The 26362-nt window shown below is 42.1% G+C and overlaps 1 long non-coding RNA gene across 1 annotated transcript in view; it reads left to right on the top strand.

Annotated features, from left to right (window-relative positions):
• Positions 1–26362, top strand: part of LOC121143211 — a 585525-nt gene that overhangs the window by 18985 nt on the left and 540178 nt on the right. The window contains exon 7 of the long non-coding RNA XR_005880399.1: positions 1521–1606. This is a non-coding gene — a long non-coding RNA (uncharacterized LOC121143211). The remainder of the gene's footprint in view (positions 1–1520; positions 1607–26362) is intronic.

Raw genomic sequence — 26362 nt, 5'->3', positions numbered from 1 at the left:
GGCTGTTGTGAGGCGATGGAGTTTTTGTAAGTCTGAGATAGATAATCCCCTCCATGTTTGCAGCAATGCATATATTTGTTAGAGAAAACCAGCGCCTCCAGCTGAGCTAGTGGCGTTTCTACTGATTGATAATGAGGCCAGCTACTGCGAATCCTGCCAATGTGAAATGGATTAGACAAGGGGTTGTAAAGACAATGGTAGTTTCCATTTATTGAGCACTTACTATGGCTAGGTTTGTACTAGCCATTCATTATCTCCATGGGTGGGGGGAGCTGACAAAACCAATAGGGCACTGGATTGAATGACCTCTTTGTGACCTTCAGCCCAGGACTGTGAAATCAAAATGCAGCGTTAGGCAATTTGTCTGGCATAAATATATCTGTTGGCTCTTATCTCCATCATTATCTTGGGAAATGCTTTCTACCTCTAACTGTGTAAAGCTTGAGGATGGGTGGAAATGACTGCTCCAACCACTGCCTCCTTTTCCTGTTCTTCCTTCCCCATCGTCAAAAGCTGCAACATGAGAGTGTGTCATGGACCATCTGGACACTTTGCTGCTTCTACCTGGAACCTTGGGAAATCATGTCCCTTTCTTAGTGTGTTTGACACATACAGAACAAAAGACCATCCCTGGATGGTCTTGCTGTGTCTTCTCAGTAAATTATGACCTGGTTACCTTCGAAGTTTTGTGGTCTTTTGTCAAAATATACTCACTATATTGCAAACCTATGCTGCAAATATGAATTTAACCAAATTGTTATTTTCTGGTTTGATCTTGGAGTGTTTCTTTTAAAAGTACTATTTTATTTGCTCACATCTAAGTTCCTGTCACATGTTTATTCCCCAATTAAATAGCCGGAAAGATGTGTAAAACCATTAGCTCCAGACTAAACAGAACAAAAAGGTGGTATTTAGATTAATACATTTTTAATGGACTTTTTTTTGGAGGGTTACAGGCACAGGAACAAAAATAAAATTGCTATATGGTTGCCACATGTCAGAAAAAGAGTCAAGTATAATGATAAATATGGTCTTAGAGAACCAGCCCGAATGGGTAGGGTCTGAATAGGATTTAAAAACCCAACTGTGTGCAGAAATTAGAGTTTTGCCCTGAATCATATGGAATTACAGTGCTGGGTGCGTGTGCCATGCCTACACAATAAAACCCAGAGGAAGCAGCTATTTCTGTTGGTTTTATTAAACCAACCAAGCAATTTAATTCTTTTGTTCAGGAGAGTTCTACTTCATTGATTAACAAAAGCAGGGATATAATTTTTTCAGCCTTTTTGAAAAGCCTGAAATGTCAAGCCTTTTAAAGCAGATTATTGTGCCTCTGTGCAGTGAATACAGCCAGAGTAACCTTTTGTCTACAATTAAATATTCTAGCATAAATATAAAAGAAAATCAGAGATGGGAAAGATTGACTCACAAGAGATTGGAGAGGTAGATCCCCACACTGATACTGAAGCAGCTTGCTTCTAATTAAATATGCGGCTGACTCTCCATGCATTTGCTTTCAGCCTCACAGAGGAGAAGCGGCTGAGTGGAAGGAAGGAGTCTATCACACCATCTCTCTGTCCACAGGCTTTCCTTGGGGCTTATGAAGGTATTTTAGAATTTTTATATTGGCATTTTTCAGGGGAGATAAAGGTGAACCCTCAAGAGCAGTCAGACCTCAGTCTTGAAAGTTTAGGCTTGCTTGTTGGTCCTCCAACCTGACTTCCATAGCTCTCTGTTACTCAGGGACCAAGGTTAATAGCGACGACTTTTGTTTTGAAGGTTGAAGCCATCCAGTCAGGCTGCAGCTCGAAGTGACCTTCTGTTATTTTGAATTGGGGCTAGTTATTGATTTTCCTTTTCTTTAACCTATGGCATGGTAAAGTCTTTAATGTATATTTTGGCATTTGTACCATAAGAGTATGAACCCAGAAAGCAAAATTCCAGTATCCTTTAGCTGTTTCTAACAAAATGCGTTCTAGAAAATGATAAGGTTTGCAGTTGGACTGGGGTTTATTGATATTCACAAACCTTTCATCTTCATACACACTCACGGCATCTTCAGAGAAGTACTTAAACACGGCACTCAGAAAATGCTGATGACATGGAATACGGCTGATCCTCTTAGGGGCTGCTGCTTACACAGGAAACCTGAAAAATAATAGGAACTGAAATCTCTACCCTGTAACTTTGCCTTTCCATTCCAGGTGTTGACATTATGGAGAGGGCTGGGATTTCTTGGAGGAACGTTGCCTGTTGCGTGTCTTATATGTACATAGAACCTTTCCTGTTTGTAGGTGAAATTTATGTTCGGTTGTGAAAATAATTGATGGCAGATAGGCTTGAAGCAACATTGGAACTCAGTTGGCTTTTCCTTTGTGTGTTTACTGTAAGTGTACTCTGGGTTGTGATTTTGAATACAATCAAGACACCTGGTGCCTTTTGGAAGCATGCCACGGAGAAAGGCTCCGTATTTGTAAATTAATAGTTTGTGCCACTCAAAAAAACCAGTTGGGGCAATAATTGAATGTTAGGAATAAAGCTTAAAAATTTTCCACCTTGTAAGGTTTCCTCTCTTTTAATAAGCAAATTTTTCAAGTAACAGGCTCCACTGAAGGGAGGCAAAGTCTCAATAAGTCTTAATGTGCTATTTGCCTTTCCTCTTATTAGTGTAAAGAATATGTTCAATGCAGTGTTTAACGAGGACTGTTTAAGTCAGGGTTCAAACTTAGCCTACTGATAGAAGTAGGGAAATGTCTTTGGTTGCCAATATTAAATCATTAAACTTTATACATAAAACATCAAGTCGAATTAGGAATTAGGAATTTTTAAATAACAGGAATATATTTTGATGATTTAAAAAATTAAAATGTGACAGGCTGGTTTATAAAGACATATTCCATCAAAGGTAGCAATCTTCACAGAAATTTGCCTTTCCTAAGCCGGCTAAGATAGTCACGGAGGCTTTGTGTGTTTAAGGTGGATTTTTATACCTGGGATCAAGCATATAGTATAGTTGTAAATGTATAGCATGAACTTGTCTTGTATGCCTATGTAAAATGTGATGTATATTTCATGTTACCTAGTTCCCTTCTGATATAAGTGCTTTGGTTGTTTTGCTTGTAGGAATTAAACGTGCTGGTATTTTCTGAGGAAAAGATTGTTTTATGGAAAAGGTTTTTTCTACCCTGGGCGAGAGATACTATAGTGATCAAGTACTTTTTCTCTGGCCAGAAATAAATTATAATAACAATCACACAACCAAAGAAATCAAGAAGTAAAAAGCACCAACAGCTTCCTTTAAAATGATAAGATACGGATCTTCAAACTCCACTGACAATTGCGGGGATTTCATCCTAGAGTTTATCTTTCTTTTGCATCTCAAATGTGCAGTTGTATTTGAAATATATGTGTATTATAAGTAAATTAGCATGCAATTGGACACGTCTCTGTTCTTTCGAATGATCATGCATTTATGCTGTGACGGCAGGAAGAATGAACTGTTGAATTATTTCTGAAGTTGTTTGCCTCTCATGAGGAAAGGTGATTTGGCTATGCAAATTTAAAATGACTCGGGTTTGCAGGCACATGTTTTTCACGACATTTAGTTTAGCCAAAACAAAAGATGACCTGTCATCTCATCTGTGAAAATGTTATTTTTAGCAACTCTGAAATCAAAATGAGGCTCTGGTGACTTGGGCTTTATTTATCCTTTCTTTTAAAGCATGCCAAGGATCTACAATATTTTTGCTTAAAAACCAACTTAAATACTGATTATTTCAAAATGCCTAGAGACTTTTCTCCTCAGACATCAGGGTTATGCCAGTGTGGTGATGAGCTGAGAGGATCCTCTAATAACGGAGGAAAACCACTGCAGCACCACAGACAGCACATGCTTCCTCTCTTCCTCTACTTTCTCACCGGCGCCTCACGGCACCAATGCTCTTGATGCTATCATTATTTCCAGAGATGGGGGGGGGGGGAAGAAAAGCCTATTATAATAGTTGGCTTAATTTAAGAGAAATATTGTAATTCATGGGATTTAATTTTGATCATTTGCAGTAGGGGAGTCAAATCACTTATAAGTGACATCTCATGTTCATTTACATTTAATTTAATGGCCGATTTGAAGTTATGATTTAAATTATATTTATATTTAAAAATGAGGTTTGATTATGTGAAGAACAATTCAGGGTTAAAATTATGGGATGGCGAGCAGGAGAACTGGACTGCATCACAACCATTGCCGTTACTCATCGCTGTGGTGTGGCTAAAATGATTTTCTTAGGGATAGAGTCCTCAGGCTGCTGGGAACGGGTGTGAGTACTAGGGAGACACTGGGGAGAAATGAGGGTGTTCTCTGCTGCCAGGTACGACTCTGGTTGCGCAGGGCAGGTTGCAGCTGAACACTGGCTGCATACATCAGCAGAGAATGTGATACCCTGGCGGCGCCCACTGCAAACCCTTATTGTATATTTCCTGCTTCAGAAACCATTCCATTACCTCCTTTTCCTTCACCGTCACCATCTGCCTTCATCTTGCAACCTTGGAGACATCACATCAAAAAGGAATTTAAATCTGTAGATTTAAAAAAGTTGCGTTAACATTTCCTACGGATTAAATCCTTTAAAGAAAAAAATACCCAGGACCTTGCTTTGGTGCTGAGAACTGTTCTGCACAGTGGTGTCTACGCGGCTGCGCTCTCCCCTGCGTCTGAGTTCTGTTTGTGCATGGCTTCGGAAGCTAGTGCCGAGTGCCCCTTTAATGAGTTACTGACTTGACAAGGGACCAGATGTGACTGGGTTACAGTGGACAGAGTAGCTCAAAATAGCCTCTGCAATCTGTGACTCACCAGTGTGTGTGTCTCTAAGCAATTTTTTTATTTAAATGGTGCTTAAAAATACTGATAATATTTTGCCTGCTCTTGAATCTTGTGATGATCAACTGTGGATTTTCAAGAAAAGTAGCACAGAGACTGGTCAAAAGTACACGTCATTCAGGACCTGCAATGACGGGGTGGGGTGGTTACTCAGGAGTCGGTAGAACAATTTGTATCTAAGGAACTCATTGGTCTAGGTAGATGATGCAAAGGCAAGCATTTGGTGTTTGTTCGTTGACATCATTGTGGCTTTTCCCATAAAGATGAACTACTGTGCGTTTCTGTGTTTGTCTAAAGATAATGAATGAAGTATTATTTATTCCCAGTTCCCAATCTGAGTGATGCAGGGCCAGGGCCACAAATACACACAGCCAGCAAGATGCTTTAGGGATGTGAGAAGGATTGATGTTCATGTTTCCTGGGCTTCCATTTCTGTGGGATTTTACAGTATTAGGAGAGGTGTTTATTTTCAATGTGTTTGATTGGTGTGTTTATAAAGCTCATATCATCACTTTTTGGGGACATTATGGCTAGAGGCTTGGAGTGGGCTATGCAGAGGGAAAGAGGTCCCTGGTGTTTGTTTTGGAAAACAGGAGGGAAGAGACTATATGTGGATGAGTAAAAGAGGTGACTTTTCAGGAGGTACCTGAGCTACAGAGGTGAGATTTTCTACACCTCTGAAGCTGAGATATGAATGACCACCCTGTAGTCACACCCTGTGATGGAGGAGGCCCAGACATATGATGCTCAGAAATTCAGTGCATTTTAATTCATTTTAAGTTTAGTTGTCAAGTAGAGTATATTCTTCAAATTATAAGACCCTTTGTCTTTCTCTCAAAGTGCTGGGGGGCATTAGAGAAGTAGTAACTGAACCCTTGTGATGGGTTTATATGTTTCCAAGTATTAATACATTTTAACCTTGTGTGATCTGTGTGTGTATTGTATGTAGTGAATTTACTTGTAAGCTCAGATTCTGCTAGGCTGGCTGGTCAATGAGCTTCAAGAATCCATGTTCCCCACCCCAACCAACCTGGACAAACCACCACATCTGGCTCTTCTGTGGGTACTGGGATCTGAACTCAGGTCGTCATGCTTGTGGGGCAGGCACTTTACTGACTGAGCTATCTCCCCAACCCCTATATAAAACCCCTTTCTTCTCCTTTATATAAACGACAGCCTCAAATATCTGCTCTTCTACACCCTGCTTTCTTATGTAACACATTCAACTCTTCTTAATCATAGGAGTTGGTAAAAAAAATAAAGGGATTCACTGTTCTGTGTTTATGTATTTCTATGTTTGCTTCATGTATTTCACTGGGGATGCTCTACAAACCATGGAAACAGTTGCTACTAGACGCTTAGGTTGCTTTCAATCTTAGCTCTTATTTTATAATGTCAGCACACTCATGCAGAGCTAGTCAGAATGTGAAATGTTGCAGCCACTGTGGAAAACTGGATGCCCCAGGACTCAGAGACAGTTAGTTACTGTGTAACCCAGCAAGTCCATTTGTGGATATATAACCAACCGAAAAGCTTGTAGGTGAGGATTCTGAGGCCTTATGACTTACTTGTATGCCAGTGTGCACAGCAGCGCTATGAACAGTAACCTGATTATCAATGGAAGAATGGTTGGTAACATTTGATCTGTGAATACAATTGTGTATTACTCAGCCCTAAATAGGAAGCAGGTAAACATATCCAACATGAGTGACCCATGGTAACATATGAGGTGCAGTAAGTGGGACAAAAGAACAAATGCTCATGATAATAATTACATGAGGTACAAACTGGGTGTGTACTTGGAATTCCAGAACTTGGAAGGCAGAGGCAGAAAGATTGCCTCAAGTTCAAAACCAGCCTCATCCACATAGCAAGTTTTAGCACAGGCAGGGTTACACAATGAGACCCTGTCTCAAAACAACAACAAAATTTTATAGACTTAAGTAAAACACATATGCTATTCACAGGGAAATGAGGGTAACAATGGCTGCCAGAGGCTGCAGAGGGAGCCAGAGGTTCCCTGTTCGACAGGACATAATTCTTCTCTAAGAAGATGAAGAAAATAGTGTTGAAAGTTGTATAATAGTAGGAATGTAATCAGCAAGGCTAGTCGACACGTGACAAGATCATTATTGGGGCTGGAGAGATAGCTCCACAGTGAGGAGTGTGCACTGCTTTAGCAGAGGGTCCACGGCAGGCAGCTCACAAGCATCAGTAACTCTGGGTCTGGGTGACTGAGGCACCCTCTTTTGGCACCCAAGGGCATGTGCATTCATGCACACAAATCACACACACAGCAAAATAAACCTTAAAAAGTCAACACTGCAAATTACACTGCAAATTTTATTTAATTTATTTATCTATTAGTCTTGGTTTTTTGAGACAGGATTTCTCTGTGTAGCTTTGTAGCCTGTGCTGGAACTTGCTGTGTAGACCAGGCTATCCTCAAACTCACAGAGATTCTCCTGCCTCTGCCTCCCAAGTGCTGGGATTAAAGGTGTGTGCCACTATCAACCAGCTAGTTATTTATTTTTAACAATTAAAAATTACCCCAAGAACAGGATAGAGATAACTTCAAACATCCATGACACATTTATTTATTTGCACGTATGCACATATGTGATAGCATGGCATGTGTGGAGTCAGAGGACAGCTCAGAAGAAACAGTTCTCTTACCATGTGGCGTCTGTGTAATCCAACTCAGAGCCCAGGCTTGGGGGCTAGCACCTTCACCTTCTTGCTAGCCTGACACCTGTGACTTTGTGCACATAGGCTCCACTTTCACTGTGTGTGTGTGTGTGTGTGTGTGTGTGTGTGTGTGTCTGTATCTGTGTCGTACCTCTGGCTAGGCTAGAACTCAAGGATGGTTGAAACTCACAGGGATCTGCCTGCCTCTGTCTGTGGAATTTGGGGATCACAGGTGTATATCACATGTCCAGCATCCATCTTCTTGATGAATTCTGGGTGTGTGCATCTGTGCTTGCCCGCCTCCTCACAGCCTCGTGCTGCACTAAGTCAAGCTTCCAGTTGCCCCTCTTACTAACAAAAGGACTCTGTACCTGCAACGGTTCCCTGAGGAACGGTGTTGGGATCCAGGTGTGTGGACGGAGGTGAAGCACATCTGAGTTTTGAGTCCTGAACTAACAGAAGCTGTCCCTGCCCTTCCTCCGCTGCTCCCATCCTCTCTCCCTGCCACACCTCTCCTCTTGTTTTTTCTCTCCTCACTCCTCCCTCCCTCCCTCCACTTCCCTCCCCTCCTCCTCCACCCCTCTCCTCTCCTTTTCCTTCCCTTCCCATCTCTTTTTTGGTTTTATTAAGGCAGGGTCTTACTATATAGTCTAAGCTGGTCTAGCACTTACTGTGTAGCCTGGGTTGACCTTGAGCTTGGCATCCTTTGACCTCTGCCTCTTGAGTGTTGAGACTATAGATGTGTGTTGAGCGGTACCTGTGTTTTAAAAGACTGACTGTTAATTTGTAAACAGCCTCAACTAGAGATGGGTTACAGAGTCTGCTCAGAAGACAGGGTGGCATTACTTCAAACTCCATGACTTGCCATTTGATGGAATTTCAACTTAATTCCTGGTTATTAATTGACCAAGAAGTTCATAATGTGATGGGAGACTTATCCAGTAAGTGGCCAGTAGGAGTACAGGGTAATATGTAGCTAGTCAGGCTGCCAGAAGAGTTCAGAATGGGGTGTCCCTTCACAGTCAGTGGCAAGGGCAAGACAGGCTTCTCAGGGAGGGTGTCTCCTGATCATGTCCTTCCCAACAGACCCGGTGAGGCAGACAGGAACTTGAGGGGAAAAGGTGTACCTTCTAAAGGGTGCCGAGCCTGCAGGTGGGGTGGGGCCTGTGCCTCCACGTTGTCCCTGGAGTTGGCTTGCCTGTGGATTTCTCTTGAACCTGGAGCTTGGGAAAGATGATCAAGGCCAAAGATAATTTTTGTTTGTATTTGGAAGTTCCTCTAACACCAGGGCTTGAGTGTGTAACAAATACACCTTCCATTTCCTTCCTTCCTCTTTCCCTCCCTCCCTTCCTTTCTTTCTTTTCTCTGATGCCGCCCCCTGCCCCATTCCTTCTTCAAACCCTCCTGAAATACCCTCTGTACCCTGTACCTTTCTAGGATAGCTTTCCTATTGCCTCCTTCCACTTCCCTGTATGTCACCTGTCTCCTGGGGTCAGTTGTCATGGGGTGATCTTGTGCTGAATATTTGATAAAATATGATGAACCTAAGAGGATCAGGGAGAGCAGTCCATGCTCAGATCAGTATTTTCTAAATGTGTTTGTTCTATTGTTATGTGTGATAGGCTGCCTCAAGGTTACCATGGGCTATCTGGTGCTACCACCCATGTCTAGCCTGAGGTTTTCACATGTGTGTGCCCATAGCCATTTGCAGTGTGCAGGGAAATGTATATTGCTAATCTATTTGAGAGGTGAGAAGAGAGGGGAGAGGAAAGAGAGAAAAGCAAGGAAAAGGAACAGACGAGAGAGAGAGAGAGAGAGAGAGAGAGAGAGAGAGAGAGAGAGAGAGAGAGAGAGAGAGAGAGAGGAGGGGAGAAGGAGCGAGGGAAGCGGGGCATTAGTCATGGAACATATTCCTTGGGTAAGTGTGTTACTGCTAGCATCTGGTAACTTTTCTCAAAACTGTCCAGAGCATGGGAAGTGACATGTGGACGCTTTCCTGAACTGATTCCCTAGCTGTGTCATAGCACCAACCTGAGGTTGCACACCCAGGGCTGTGTTTGGAAATGGGTACAAAATTAAGGACAGCTTGTGGACAGGGTGATGCGGCAGCTGATCTTCAGGGCTCAGCTTTAGAAAGCTCAGTTCCTCAGGCTTGCAAGGCTAACCCTCCATCAGCTGAGCTCTCTCTCCAACTCAGATCGTTAGATTATTAAAATAAACGTTTATTGTAAAACCTGCAGACTTGGAGGAATGCAAGCTCTGCCCATTCTGTGCTGTGCCACCAGACTGCAGGCCTGTGTGCTCGAGGTCAGGTACAGAGAATCTTCCATGAGCAAGTCCAAGTTTCCTTATCTAAAGTCAGCCAGTCTAGCCAAATCTGCAAGTGTCAGGCCACTGAGAGAATGGCAGCCAAGGTTGCCCTCTGACCTCCACACACACCCATATATGTGTGTGAACAGCAATGATAATCACCTAGTAACCTATGATTATTTAAATATGGCAAGGTATCAATTATTTCCTATCCAGTGAAAAGCTTCCACAGGAGTGTGGCATTATCTCTTCCAGTCCCCAAGGATCTGCTGACTCAGCATCTCATCAGCTTTCATTTAAAGAGCTTCTGGTTAAACAAACTAACAAGGTTCAGAACATTCAAGCGATGATCACTTAAAACAGTTATTCAGGCAAGCCTCAGATGGGAGGACCTGCCAAGCTGGGCAGTGACTTCTAACTCATCCTTGCAATGGTTCACCTTCACAGTCAACTCAACGTAGAACCATCTAGGAGATGTGCCTCTGGGGTGTGTGTATGGGGAAGCCTCGGCAGAGCTTTCACAGAGGATAGCGACATTCCTGTCTCTCTTGCTGAGGCTGTATTTGTCAAATATTTTGTCACAAGGATTAGAAAAGCAACTGGCAACAAGTCCAGCGTGGCTGTCCTGTATGACTACTCTTAGCCATGGCCATGCCCTGTGTGCCCTAGTATCTGGGAGCTCTACTGTGAACAACATAGAACCCTGAGCTGCTGCTAAGGGGACTGTGTGTCCGACTTTGTGTCTTCTGCAGGGCTCACTGTGACTTCTCTGGTGGTCAAGGCTGGTAGTTTTGGTGATCTCCCTGTTGTAATATTATGCAGAACCTTTCTCTGCTGTCAACACAGACTGCAGAATCCAGAGCCCTCCCTTGTGTGGAACTAGGACTTCAGCCTCCTGCCTGCCTGTCCCTTGAATCCTTGGCCTCCTGTGACACTCCTGACCCAAAGCATTCACCTACCCCCAAGCTAGCCTACTAACACATTTTTACAGCAAAGGCAATTCTGTTACAAGAACGGATTCTTTTACTAGCTGCTAGGGGAATAAAGTGCTCTTCTAGCCATCCCCTAATAATAAAGCAACAGAGGTTGAGAGTGATTTATTTTCCTTTAAAAAATAAATTAGAACAGGCTCAAGGTTATCTTGGTAATAATAGCCCTGTCTCTCTCCCTTGCATTCCAATGTGCTGCTGAATGGGAGTGGAAGCCTAGAGCTACAGCTCGCTCAAAGGGAACCGAGCAGCACCGGGTGCTATCTGTGCACTGCGGGGACAAAAGAGCTCCTCTACTCTGCCTGATCCCTGACAGCAGTTATCTGGCATCTGTGTCTGCGTCCCCACAGTTGGATTTTCAGCCTCCCAGGGAGCACACGATGCCTGGGGTAACACTGACAATTCACAAACGTAATTCTCTTTATAAAACTGACATCCACTTTCCAGAGACTCTGCAGTCTAACTTCATTTGCATGAATTCAGATCTGGCTAATTTCATTTTAGTTACAGCCTTGTAACCTGTCCTAAGCATAGATCTGATAAACCACTTTCTTGATTGAAATTTTCAATGACTCCCCTCTACTCAGAGAATAAAGTCTAGCATCCTAGAGAAGCTTGTTTAAACACTGCTTCCAGTCTCCTCTCGATTCCCACCTGTCTCTTGTTCCATCCCATAAACGTGCATGTCACTTTATTTTGCTGGTTTTGTGGTTTTGTGTGTTTGCTTTTTGCCCATCTGGATATTAACCAAGCCTAGCCCTGCTTCCCATCAAGGTATGTCCATGGCTTTCTAACCAGCCCAGCTCGACAGATCCACAAATGATGTATTTATTTCCAGTGGTCCTTTAACCTTGAAGCTTTACTTAACTTCTATTACCTCTGGGACTTTGAGGACCATTTGGATCTCCACTTGCCTCTTAACACCAGTCACACAGGCCTGGAGATCTTGAACTATGGTGTTCTGTCAGCATGAGTTACAAACTGGTTTAAAGACAGTACAAATTATAAATATCTCATTGGTGGTTTTTAATAAAGAGACTAACTTGGTTATATTGCTGTATCTAGTTCATATTGTTAGGTTCATTTTATAAAACCCCTTTCAACATGACTATTATAGAATTTAAGATTACATATGGTGTCACACTGTTGGAATGTTATTGGACAGCCCTACTTTAATCATGATAGGGGGCTCAGCTCTAAGCACCTTGAATCATCACCATGTGTATTTCAGCTTCTGTTGAACCCACTGATGTTCTATGGGGCCAGGTACTCAACTTTCTATCCTCATTCCTCCATAATTTAGTGTGTCAGAATCCATGCCTTTAATTGCAGATCTCAGAAGGCAGAGGCAAGCAAATTTCTTTGAGTCCCAGACTATTCTGGCATACATAGTGTGTTCCACGCCAGACAGGGCTACACAGTGAGACCCTGTCTTGCTCTCTGTCTCTCATACACAAATTCAGTGAATATACAATACATGTTCTCTTAGTGTTTCTATTGCTCTGATAAAAGACCACCACCAGGGGGCAGTGATGCACACACCTTTAATCCCAGCACTCGGGAGGCAGAGGCAGGCGGATCTCTGTGAGTTCGAGGCCTGGCTGGACCAACAGCCTCCAAAACAATACAGAGAAACCCTGTCTCATAAAAACCAAAAAAAAAAAAAAAAAAAAAAGACCACCACCAAGAACAACTTGGGGAGGAAAGGGTTTATTTTCATCTTACACTTCTGGGGGGGCGGGTGCTGATCAGGAGCACAGGTGGCTGTGTGGGCTTGAACCTGCAGTTGTTCAAAGGCCAGCGGTGCTCCCCAGGCTCTTGAGAACTTTTACATTTTTCGGTGTAATTTTTCAATGTTTAGGCACTGAAGGAAAAACAGGAAGGTGTGGAATATAGAAAGTAAATTTTTGACTGTTTTGTCTTTTCAGGAGTATGAAACTGCCAACCAACTTAATGTAAATGAGACTAAAATGTCCCACACACCATGTCTGTAACCACTTGGGATTTAGGCAAAGTCTAAGAGACTATCTATTTTTGAGTTTTAAGAGCTCTGATGACCTGGGTATTTGCATTGAGGCTTCCCACTGAGTGTTTTCACATACATGGAAAGACACGGTTTGTGTATTCACATACATAGAACGATACGGTTCCTGTAGTTTGCATGTGGGTTAAAAAAAATACTGTTTTAAAATGCCCATGGGAGCCTCTGCAGAAGATAGCAGTTCTGCTTTGATGTTTCATTTTTTTAAAATCTAAAATCAATAGACTAATACAAAAGAGTCCTGGCTTTAAATAGACCCTTGTTAGTAATTTAGTTTTTGTCATCCAATAAAGCTCACTAGCTTGTGGTCACAACATCAGAGTTGACAGTGAAGAGGTCTTGACTCCACCAAGCAAGAAAACATGTGGAGATATGTGAAACTGCATTCCAGGTTTAATTTTGTTGTCACCCATAAAGCAAGCACCTGAAATCAGTGTCTATTTATAATGTGGCCTTTGAAAGTCACTTGTCATGGATTCCCCAACAATCGATAATTGTTAAAAATGCCCAAGTAAACAGCATCGAGGGACCAGCTCTAAGATGAAGCTAATAGTTTGTTGTTCCCTTGTGTCAGGGAAAGCATACATTTATTAAGAGTGAAGACAGCTGTGAAGAAACCTGAAATGAGTTTGGATTACTTGAGTAACGGATAGTTTGGGAATTCCTTCTCGTTTGCAGAGGTCCTGTGTTTCTGTGCTCCAGTTCCCCATTTGCAAATCAGTCATCACAAACACACCTATCACTCACACACATGTACACGATGGCACAGAAGATGGTGGCCTGCTGGCAGGGTGTCCTCAGGGCTGGGCAGACTGGTGTGGCTTTTATGTTTGCAGCACAAGAAATGTGGTAAATGTTGGAGAAGAGCATCTTGGCCCTGTTATTTCCATATTTTAACATCTTACTGTTCACAAAAAAATCAAAGACCAGATGTTATAACTCAGTTCTAAAAAGTTGTTATTAACATTGGAAAAGTTACACCAATTAAAATGATCATTTATCAAGTATCTATTTGTGTACGTGGTAAAATAATAACGGCATAGGAATCTCTTCATGGGAAAAACACACAGAATTCTATAAAGAAAGAAAGAGAGCTGTGGCACTCTCCAGATTGTCTTCCAGTCCTGCTCCAAATGCGTTTGACCTTTATTCAGAGTGTCTCCCACAGGGAAGAATATTGTTCCCTTTAGCTGTCATGCCATCTGGCTTGAAACGGACTGCTGTGACAAGAACCACACTAACTGTCGAAGAACCAGGCATTGTGAACACATGTGAATGACCCCAAGTTACAATGTCTTTCCCAGGGGAGGTTCAACTTTTTGATGGTGTGAAGACCATTTGCCTCCATCAGAAATAACACTAAATTTAGAGCTTTGACCCTTACCCAGGTTAGTAATATGTGGCACAATAGGACCTTGTGCTGCACAGTGGCCACAGTTCCAGATGGTGGCAGAAGAGAGGCAACCAGCATTCCCCACTGCTGGAAAAGGCTGAGGGTATTCTATACTGTTTAGGGAGGAGGTCTTGATGAAAAAGGGCTGGAGAGATGGCTCAGCAGTTAAGAGACTTCCTGCTTTCCCAGAGGACCCAAGTTTTGTTCCCAGCATTCATGTTGGACAGCTCACAACCAGCATTAACTCCAAGTTCAAAGGATTGGTCCCTTATTTTGGCCTCCATGGGTACCAGGTGAAATACACTCATATACACACATAAGTTTTTTTTTTTTTTTTTGGTTTTTATGAGACAGGGTTTCTCTGTATTGTTTTGGAGGCTTATCGGTCCAGCCCGGCCTCGAACTCACAGAGACCCGCCTGCCTCTGTCTCCCGAGTGCTGGGATTAAAGGCATGCGCCACTACCACCCGGCCCACACATAAGTTTTAAAAAATGTATCTAGCAACATTATACACATGAATAAAATACTATAATGTTGCATAGCTCTTTCCTCCAAGATGGAAACTTTCCATCCTACCAAAGCTTCAAAAGCCAGAAGGTAAACAACTCGGAGGAGCTTCACAAAGTCCCTGAAAGTGACCAGATTCCTGAGGCCTTGTCCTCTCAAGCTTAAGTGATAAAGACTGCTGACAATCTCACTCAGACAAATCAAGCTGCAAACATTGAGACCAGACCAGCTGCCTAGACCAAAAAGAAACCAGCTGAGTGCCTTGAAGGGGCTTAGAGCAACCCAGCCATTGGAAAGGACAGTCTCCTGAGATGTCTGCAGAATGGGCGGTGTGTTCTAGGTCCCAGCTTTGCTCTCACCTGTGCTGGGGTGGCTTTGGGGATGCAGCTGACTTTGTCATTTCTGTTCCTGTAAGTAATACCTCACCCATATTCCTGTAAGTAACTCCAATAAAACACATAGGCTCACCAAGATGGACTTTTGTTTGCTGTGGACTCCCTACCTGCAGTGAGTAAACATGTGTTGCATCTCCCCAGGAAAAGTCTTGTCACACAACACATAATAAACCCAATTATTTTGTACGACTAATCTATGTAATAAAAATAATTCAGCATCAAAAAAGAAAAAAATTCAAGAGTTATGTATTCCAGGCTGGTCCTGAATTTGTGTGGCTGAGGATGACCTTGGCCACTAATCCTCAGGTGCTGGATTGTAGAGACGTGTTTATGTGGTGCTGGGAACGAATTATACTGGGCCTTGTGCATGGTAGGCAAACTCTACAAACTGAGCTACATCCCCAACTTCTGTTTTGTTGTTGTTATGCTTTTTTAAAAAAATGAGAATAATAAGAAAACTGTTAGGATGATGCTTGAAGAGATTTTAATGAAGTTAAAGGATTGAACTCTTAAAAAGGTCTTTGCGCGTGTTTCAGGTGTTGGTTCTCTTTCAACAGTGGATTTTGGGAATCAGGCTTGAGCACCAGCTTCTACCCTCTGAATTGTTTCACCTGCCCAAAGGAGAAAACTGGGCATGGAAAGGTTATCTTAAACATACTTAAGACTTTGAGACAAAACAATGTTATTTCGGTGTTTTCCAGACTTGGTTTTTGTTTCTCCTGAAGTGTTTTAATCTACTCTTTGGTTCATGCTGTTGCCAACACTACCATCATTGAGAGTGTGGGTTGGATGTAATTCCAATGTTTCCTCAAATTAAAAAAACTCTTTTTTAAACAATATCTTCAAAAATTTTTCTTCTTCAAAGAATCAGAAAACTATCAATGCCTGTCACCTGTCCATGTGATGCCCCTTCAGACTGGGTGTGAGCAGCCCACAGGCCAGCCTTGATGGACAGAAGTGTGCACAGAGGTGTTAGGCTGTGCTGTTCTGTCTGATCTTGGCTGTACAGGACTGTCCTTCAAACCCAACCACCACCAACTCCAGGATCTGCTGGGCCTGCTTGCAAATGATCATTACAGCTGAGTCTGTTGATCGTTGACCCTCCCTCATAGGATGAAAGGGCAGAGAGGATCATGGGACTTTCCCCCTGAGTACCTAGCCACCTTTTCCCACCAGCTGTGTGCAATGATGCATGTGGTCTTGGGGGAGAGGCTAGAGAATATAGGAAGGGAAGGGTAAGGGGAGGGGCTCCACCTCTATATCCTTGGGGTGCCATGACTCCTCCTGGGAGCAGACCTTCAGTATATTTGCTTTAGGGTCACCAGTGCTCCTGCCCATGTGGGTGTGTGTGATGGAGTGGTAGAGGAATGGGTGAGTGCCATAGTAGACTCAGTGGCCCAGACTGTGCTTTTGACAGTCTCTCATGAATTTCTTCATTTTATCCCTTTTTGTCGATGCGAGCTAAGTGACTTTCAAGGCTAGATTTTTCATTATCTCTTCTTCTTTTGTTCTCAATCATGGTTTTGACTTTTATTATAAGAGCCTGTATGTTTTAGAGTGTTTCCCTCACTTTACCTGGTTGCTTAGAAACAGCAGGGTTTCTTTGAGACTTGTCTTAATTAAGTAAGTGAAAGGGCAGGAAGGAAGGTTCTGGTAGATCTGCCTTGCTCTGGAGTCTCTTTCCCCAAGCGTCACAGCACACCTTGTTGCTTCTGATGACAGATGAAAATCTTGTCTGTATTTAGGGACTCAACTGGTTGGAAAGTTAATACTGAAAACTTTTGCTCTAAATAACACTTCAGAGCCCCAAAGACAATTCCAAGTAACTGACCACTTTCTTATAGTTTAGGCTTTATTATTTTTTAAACTGAGACACAAAAACATAAAAGTTGTACATATTAATATGCCATGTACTGTTTAGATCAGTCCAACATATGTTTCTTCTCCAATATTTATCATTTCTTATGGTGATACCTTCCCAAGTCCTCTTGGCTGGCTCTGAGATGCCAGTTAAGTAGCTGCTGTCTGTAGTGATCCTTCTGTATGGTGGTACCCATAGCTTCTTGCCCCTCCCTGAGTGTAACTGGTACCCACCACTCAGCTTTCCCCTGCTTCTTCCCCTACTCTACCCTCAGCTTCCCTGATCTCAGCTTTCAGAATTTCCGTGATGAGATCAATCAGTGCTTGTCTTTCTGCATTGGATTGACTCGTCTATACTGTTGGAAATGATAGGACTGTGTACTGTTTACAGCTGAATAGCAGCCAGGTGTACGTGGCCACTCTTCTTTATCAGCCGGTGGCACTCTACTGTGACTGCTATGGGTCTTTCTGCAGTGACCGTGAGTGCAGGCGTCTCCTTGACATTCTGCTTTCATGTCCTTTGGATTTGGACTCAGGAATGGGCTTCTGAGTCACTGTGATGTTTATTCTTGGTTATCCACTTGACTATATCTGAAATGAACTAAAATGCAAGTGGCTGGGTACACTGGCGAGGCATTTTTTAAAATTAAATCATTTGAAGTGGAAAGACCTAGTTTTGATCTGGATCTTTTGAGGTGGAAAGAGCCCCCTCTAATCTGGGCCACGCTTTCTCTTGGCAGCCTATATAAAGGACATGGAAGAAGGAAGCTTGCTTTCTTTGCCTGCTTACTCTACCTCTTTCTGGCAAGCCTATTCCTTCACTGGCATTAGAGCCTACTTCTTCCCGATTCTGGTGTATACTGAAGACCAGCTGAGACATCCAGCTTCATGACCTGAACCACTACTGGATTCTTGGACCTTCCCTCTATAGGCAGTCATTGTTGGACTATCTGAGCCACAACCTGTAAGTCATTATACTAAATCTCCTTTCTCTATATATTCATTTTAAAAGTTCTATTCCTCTGGAGAACCAGACTAACATAGATTTGGTACCAGAAATGGTTTTAAAGCGACAGAAATATAAAGATGGAAGTACAAAGTATGAAGTATGTAGAGTAGGCTTTCCAATTTGCCAACACCTACAGTTATTGAAACCTCTCCTAGAATCTTGGAGAGTGTTGAAAACCCATGATGTGAACTATCTTAAAAATTTAAGGAGACAAATAAATTTGATTATCATGATTGACCAATTTTGAGAGGTAAGATTTGGTGACTCTATATAAAATTTTGACACTTTTTAGAAAAATAAGGAAAATGATGATGCTGTTTGGTTGCTACTAGCATCTCTGGATAGATTGACAAGGGAAAGGAATGAGCTCATGATAAAATTAATCAATTTCTAGCATCTCAGAATATGAGGAAGGACAGCAATGAACTCAGTGCTGAAAAATGACAGGCTCTAGATGAGCACAGTCTGAAGGCTTTCAAGTGTGCCCTGGAAGAGAATCTCCTGCAGCCACAGAGTCCAGTTTGGAAAAATCAAACCAAAGCCCTCATTATAAGGCTGGCTGAATTACAGCAAACATTCAAGTCCCAGCCTCAGAAGGTGTCAGTGGTTAAAGTCAGGACATTAGCTGGTACAGAACGGGATCTTGTAACCTGGGACTATGATGTGTGGGAAGACCTGACTGAGGCTGAGAACTTTGAATATCAGATTCTCGAGGGTTTATCTCACTTGAGGAATTAGCCTCTACCCTCAGCAGAAGATGTACTCAATCTCCCACCCCCTGAAATATTGCCTTTTCCTCCTTTGACTGAGGAAATTAATCCTTCACTGTCTGCTAAATCCACTGTGCCTTTCTCAGAAATGCCAGATAAGATAATACTGATGTCCCTCACAGTTGACCAATAGTTGCCTCTAGACATATAACTGGACTAAAGGCTGAGCAGCCTCCTGGAAGGGAGCTAGAAGTGTAGTCTGTGAGGAGATATGCCAAACTACTAAAGAGATAATGAGTTTTCTAATTCATTCAACTGGAAATCTGGAGAACATTTGTGGGAATAGATTTTAAGGATGTGGGATCATAATGGAAGGAATATGAAATTGAATTAGGTTCAGTTTATTGATATGGGCTCACCCAGTGGAGATTCTAGGTTTAATATGGGAGCTAGCACAGTTAAAAAAAAGTCTCAAAAGTTTGTCTGAATGGTTGTCTGAAGCATTTGTCCAAAGATGGGCTACTGAAAAGATGTCTGAAATGCCTGATGACCTTGGCTTAGTGTTGATGGGGAGATTTTAAGGCCCAGGGAAATTGCAATGCTGGAGCGGGTGCACTGTGTAAAACCTAATCCTCCGCAATGGGAAGGCCCAGAAGACACGCCCTTCACTAATCCTGTAAGATGCCCAGTGATAAGAGGGCACCAGCACGCTTGAAGAGCTTTGATGTCACCCTTTTCCTTCTACCAGACCTTAGGGTTGGGGACGCTGCTGTTCAGTTAGATGCATTAAATGCAATGGGTTTAATTGGACCCCAAGGTAGCAGGGCCAGGTGGCCGCACTGAATCACCCAAAGATGGTTATTGAAGTTAGCGTGATCGTCAGCACAGTCAAAGTGATGTTTATAGTGGCCTGACTCATTGACTAGCCTCTGGTACTGGCTAGTCAATAATGGTGTTTCTAGGCATGAAATAGATAAGAAATCTACTGCATTTTTGTTTGATCTGCATAAGCAAAAAATAAAGTAGTTCTCAAAAAAAATGAAAGAAAGGCTACATTGCATCATGGCAAATGGGAATCTCAGTCAGTGAGCCAATTTCCAGACCTGAGCCAGTTTGCAGACTGAGAACCTCTTAATGAAGCAATCATGCTATACGTCCTGTATGTTATGTTCCTCTAGAGAACCCCAACTAATACAGTTACCTACTGCTATTTTTAAGCTTTTGCTCAACCCTCCTGATGGCTTCCATTGCAGAGGTTTCCACCGAGAGTGTACAGGTTCCCACAGTCCATCTCTTACCTGGAACTTCCTATCTTAAGTTTCTTATTAACATTTTTGCTCCGGTGAAATGCTGGCTTAGTGATTTAAATGTGGTTTTCCCTGGTGATCGGCAACATTGCTCATTTCTGCATGTAAATCCATATTTGTATATGTTTATGTATATAATGCTTTCAACTTAGCTCAGCCACTAACCCCTCCATCAAATTGCCCATATTAAATTGAATTATTTATTTGCCATGGAATTATTTATTTTTAGAGTTCTTTCTAAGTATTCTGGGTATCAACTGTTGCTAGATGTTTGCACTGTAAATATTTGTCCCCTCCCTGCAGCTTTCTCTGCACTCTGTCCAGTGTTTTCTTTTGCTGTGCAGGTTTCTAGTTTCAGGAAAGCATACCTGTTTTTAATCTCTCTTTCTGGTTTTGTTCAGTAAACAATTGTCTATTCCAATGTTTAGAAGTATCTTACTTGTTTTCTTCTCAGAGTTTCAGGCTTCATTTTGAGTTGACTTTTGTAGTTGGTGAGAAAAGTCCAGTTATATCCTTCTGCTTGAGGCCATTCAATTTTCCCAGTGATATCTACTGGAGATTAGCCTTTTTCCAATGTGTGTCCTTAGCACATTTGTAAAGAATAACTTAGCTATAGGTGTGTGGGTTTATGTCTAGGTTTTCTACTCTGTCTCATTGACTCATTTCTCTCTCTCTCTCTCTCTCTCTCTCTCTCTCTCTCTCTCTGTGTGTGTGTGTGTGTGTGTGTATGTCTGTGCCAGGCTGTTTTATTAATGTAGCTTTATAGCATATTTTGAAGACAGATAATGTCTTACTTTTCTGTTGCTATGAAGAGACACCATGACCAAGACAACCTGTAAAAGAAAGTATTTAATTGGAGTCTTTCTGACAGTTTCAGAAGATTAGATCATGGCAGGGAGCATGGCAGCAGGCAGGCATGGCATGGCACTGGAGAGCTCACATCTGCTCCACAAGAAGGAAGCAGAGAGAGAGAGAGGTGTGTAGACTTGAGAGAGAGAGAGAGAGACAGAGACAGAGAGATACAGAGAGGTGTAGACTTTTGAAACCTCAAAGTCCACCCCTGATGGGAAACCTCCACTGAAAGTCTGCAGCACTACTGCATAGCCCTACCAAAACAAGGCCATGCCTCTTAATTCCCCCTGAGCAGTCCACCAACTGGGAACCAAACAGTCAAACACATGAGCCAATAGGGGCCATTCTCATCAAACTAGCACAGATCACACAATGCCATTCTTTATTGTTGTTAATCAAAATGGCTTTGCTTATTTTTTTGTGGTTTCATATAAACTCTAGAGTTGTTGTTATATAGTTCTGTGAATTAGTATTTCTATGAGTATTTTGATAAGATTCTTATTGACTCTGCCATTTGAATCATGTGTCTATTTTAACAATATTGATTTTCCCAACTCAAGAATGTAAGATGTCTTTCCACATCTTTCTTTTCTGATTTCTTTTCACCAGGGTTTAAAAATATCTGTTGTAGAGGTCTTTCATCTATTTGGTTAAATTCACTTGGAGGTGTTTAATTTCTTGGTAGCTATTTTAAATGGAATCGCTTCTTTGATTTCTATTTTAGGTAATTTTCTATAGGTTTGTACCAACACTGTTTGCCTTTGTATGTTGGTTTTATAACTTATAATCTCACTGAATTCATATATTAGTTCTAATAATTGTGGCAGAGTTTTAGGAGCTTTTTATTTAGTAGATCATGTCAGTTTCACATAAATGACAACTAGATTTCTCTTTCAATTTGTTTACTCTTTATTTCTTTCCCTTGTTTAATTTCTCTGGTTTGGACTTCCAACACCACTTTGGATAAATGTAGGAATATGGGCATCCTGTCATATTCCTGACCTTCAAAGGGGATCTTCAAGTTTTGCCCATTCCCATTCAACACAATTTTAATGTTTGACTTAGGATAAGTGACTTTTATTGGGTTAAAATGCGTTATATGCCTAATCTGTTCTAGACTTTTTAAATGATATAGTGTTAAATTTTAACAAATGCTTTTTTCTGCATCAATTAAGGTGAACATATGACATTTTCCCTTCATTCTGTTGATATAATGCATGATGCATTGGTTTTTGTACACTGAACCATATTTGCCTTCCTGGGATGGGTACCATTTGATCATGGTAAATAACTTATTATTTATTGTTTGATATAGTGCCGGCTATTGTAAGACATCTAAAGACTACTTTGAGTATACAGGAAGAAGTGAACAAGCCACAGAAAACCCTATAACCTGAACATCCCTGGACTTTGCTATTCACCAGGGGCCATGAACACTAGAGGAGAGCTGTAGCTAAATTTCTTGTACAATTGTAAAATCTGTCTTAAAAGTATATTTCATATTATTCATTGTTGGTATGTAAATATAAAACTGACTTGTCTGTTGACCTCAGATTGAATAACCTTAAAAACTTTACTATATGTCAGTTAGTTCTTTGCATGGTTGTATGTGCATCATGTACATGCATGGTGCCAGTGAGGGCAGGAGTCAGATTCCCTGGTATTAGGGTTATAGATAGTTGTAAGCTGATGTGTGGGTACCAGAAACCAAAACCAGACCTTCTGTAAGAACAGCTACTGTTCTTATTATATACTGCTAACTTTGGTTTCTGGGACTCTACTGAACATTTTTGCATCCATTTTCACCAAAAATATTGGCCTGTGGCTTTCTTTCTTTTGTGTGATTATGACCTCAAGTCTATGAATCCTCTGTCACCAATTTTCTTTATCAAGGATTTACCTCACAGAGACTCCAGATTCAAGGCTCAGTTTAATAATTTGTGTTTGTGTCTATGCAAATTTGTCTATTAAATAGTTAACAATTTTGTAAATGATTAACCAATTTTAAGCTGAGATATCCCTTAAGATAAAAATGTCCCAAATTCATTTGGTTTTATTTTCAGAACCACTTCCGTTTTTCAAGCTTAAACCAGAGGTCACCTTGGTCATCTTACCTGAAACAACACCCTTCATGAACTCCATCACTCTAGACTGCATCGAAGGCATTTGCTCCCTGGTCCTGTTGGCCTCACTAGATGCCCTAGTTAAGGTTTCTATTGCTGTGAAGAGACACCATGACCACAGCAATTCCTGTAAAGGAAAACATTTAATTGAGGTGACTCCCTTACAGTTCATAGATTTAGTCTGTTATTGTCATGGTGGGAAGCGTGGCAGCACGCAGGCAGACATGGAGTTAGAGACTGATCTTAGTGTTCTAACATCTTCCAGGTTACAGGAAGTGGTTTGAGTCACTGGGTGTGGCTTGAACATATATGAGCCAGCTTTCACAGTGACACACTTCCTCCAACAAGACCATACCTACTCCAACAAAGCTACACCTCCTAATAGTGACACTCCCAATGAGCTTATGGGGGCCATTTCCTTTCAAACTACCACACTAGTGTAAGAACATCTTGATATCAGAGATGAGATGTTGTTCCCTGCTGTATCCCTGTGCAAGAAATGAGGCTAAGAAGAGTTGAATGCATACACGGCTTTAAAATTTTAATAACTCCATACTGTATCACGAGTTGTCTGATATTTTGACAAGACCATGTAACTTAGAACACTCCAGAATTTTAAGATACTTAACGTATACTGAGGCTTCAAAAATTCCAACTTTTATCTGTGTAGGAAGGACCAGTGCAAAGCTCTCATGGGTGGGTTCATTCCCAGAGAACTTCGCCACGGTGGGGAGGGGTTGGTTCTTGGGGGGACAGCCCATAAATGCAACCAGAGTAAGGATCTGGCAGCTGAATATCACGTGGGGGCAAACATTTGCGACGCTGTGGGTCTGTTGTGTCACACGAGAGTGCTGCCTCGCAGGCCTATGTGGTGAATGAAAGGGCCAGCTGAGGTGTGCCTTGCTGTCTGTCCTCGGCATGTTTATCTGCCATTTGTCACGTGCTGTGCTCCTCAGTGTCCATCTTTAGAAGTAAATGTCTGAGGATGTGAGCAGCTGTGTCTTGTTTACCTCACAAGTCTCTCTTAGTCACTGTCCTCCTTCACATGGGCAGCGGTTGAGGCAGATCTCTGGAACCTGGGTGCTAATCCTGCCTCACATCTTATTTGTTCAGTATGGCTAAGTCATTTTACTTTCTACTTGTTTGTTTGCTTGTTTTTGATGCAACTTAATGTTTTAGGAGGAGTTGGCTTCATAGAAAGTTGAGAGAAAGTACAGAGGCTTCCTGCCTCCCTCCCATCCCATCTCCAACTCCATGGCTGCACACACAGCCTTTCGCACCCCTGCAGCCTATTCCATGTCCAGCCCATGGCTGCACACACAACCTTCCACACCCCTGCTAGCTGGTACATCTGGAACAACTGATGAGCTTACATCAGTGCATCATGGTCACCCACAGGGTGTAGTTGACACCATAGCTCGCTGTAGGCGTCTACATCCTGTGGGTTTTTACAAATGTACAACGAAATATGGTCTAGAGAGACAGTTCACCAGTTAAGAGCATTGGCTGCTCTTCCAGAGGACCCAGGTTCAATTCTTGGCACCCACATGATGACTCACAACCATTTGTAACTCCAGTTCTAGAGGATCTGATGCCCTCTGCTGGCCTCTGTGAGCACTTCACACACACAACACACAAATATACATGCAGACAATACATACACACATACACACAAAAATAATTTTAAAAACCTCAATGAACTCTATTCAGCATACAGTTTATAGATCAGTTTCTATCCCTGAAAATCCTCTGCTCTCTGCCTGTGTGTAGCTCAACCTCCATACTCTGTGCCTCTATATTCCTTTCTTTCCTTATCCTGGTAACCCCTGGTGTTTCTATAGTTCTGTTTTTTTTTTGAGAATGTAAAATTATTTAGCATTCTAAAGATTTTATAGGACTTGATGTTTAAGTTTCCGTTCTATTTACTTCCATGGCTGGTGGACTATGTCTGCAGTGTGAAAGAGCCTCCTTACCCTTCCAGGGATATGTGAAGGCTGTTGCTGCCACGATGTGATTGGCACTTCCAAAGAAGAGCATTTCCTCCTAAGAGTCTCTTAAACACTGTTCAGTAGTGGAAGAAGATGCAAAACCTTAGCTTGGCTGATGGCCATGAGAAGTTTGGCAGAGGTGAGCAGATCTCTATGGGTTTGAGGCCAGCCTGGTCTACATAGTGAGATCCTGTCTCAGAACAAAGTAAAAGCAAAAACAACAAAAGCCAACAACAAAAGCCAAAGCAAATAAATGAAAAGTTGATTGAAGTCAGCAATATTCATTTTGTTCTTTACTTGCTCTTTGAGAAAAGTCCTTTGCTTTAAGATTCTTAAGACAGAGAGAACACCTCAAGCAGTGAGGGACAGACAGTACAAGGTAGAAATAAATGGTTTATTATTTTTAGGTCCTGGGGTGGTGCACAGCACACTTGAAGGACATTCAGAGACAGACATACTCACAGAGGCCACTAGGTTCCTGGAAAAGATGAGGAGAAGAGAGTGAGGGAAAGCTGTGGGTTAAGTCCTTGTCATCTTGAAGTACCCCATCAGGGAGTTTTAGTTGGTGGGTTAAGTGAACTGCTGTAAGTTCAGAAAGATGGCTGCTAGGGCTGCGTGGGCTGTAAGGGCAGGTAGGTGGGACAGGAATGCCCTGTTTTTCTGTCTTGTGGGAAAGTGGCTGTAAGCAGACAGAGGCATCTGGAAGATGTCTGGGAGGACTGCACCGATGACTCCCTGACCAGGAAGTGGGACTAGAAATGGTGTTGAGGGTGGCAGAGTTTCTTTCTCAGATAAGAAAGCCCAGCTTATGTTTAAGATGAATACGGAGGCAACATACAATTGCAAAGATTCACAATACTCTTAAAAATCCTTTATTGCCAATACCATTTATCCCCCTCCAACTCTCCCTGTATGTGTGTGCACACATGTGTAGAGGTCAGAGTTTGCCTTTTAGGAGTTGGTTCTCTCCCTCTACCATGTGGGTCCTTGGGATTGAACTCAGGTTGTCAGGCTCTGACAGTGAGAGTTGTTACCCACTGAGCCGTCTGACAGATTTCATTACATTCCTGAGTGGCAGATGTAGGTTTTGAATGACAGTTAACTCTCAGTAGGCTTTCACAAATGTTCAGGCTGTATCCAAAGACCATCATCTCTAGAGGGATTTCCAGAGCCCCGTGTGTGCTAATGGGACTAGGTAGCCAGGCAAACTTAGTCATGTAGGTGACAATCTCTCAAGAGGAGTGGGAAGTAAGGGGATGTTAGATTCTGATGCTAAGCCTCCTTCATTGTTCCATCTGGATATATCTGGGATC

The sequence above is a fragment of the Mesocricetus auratus genome, unplaced genomic scaffold (assembly GCF_017639785.1).
Source record: "Mesocricetus auratus isolate SY011 unplaced genomic scaffold, BCM_Maur_2.0 Super-Scaffold_100011, whole genome shotgun sequence".
Taxonomy (NCBI): Eukaryota; Metazoa; Chordata; class Mammalia; order Rodentia; family Cricetidae; genus Mesocricetus; species Mesocricetus auratus.
Note: the sequence above shows the minus strand (reverse complement) of the source record. Positions and strands in the feature narration are given on the sequence as shown.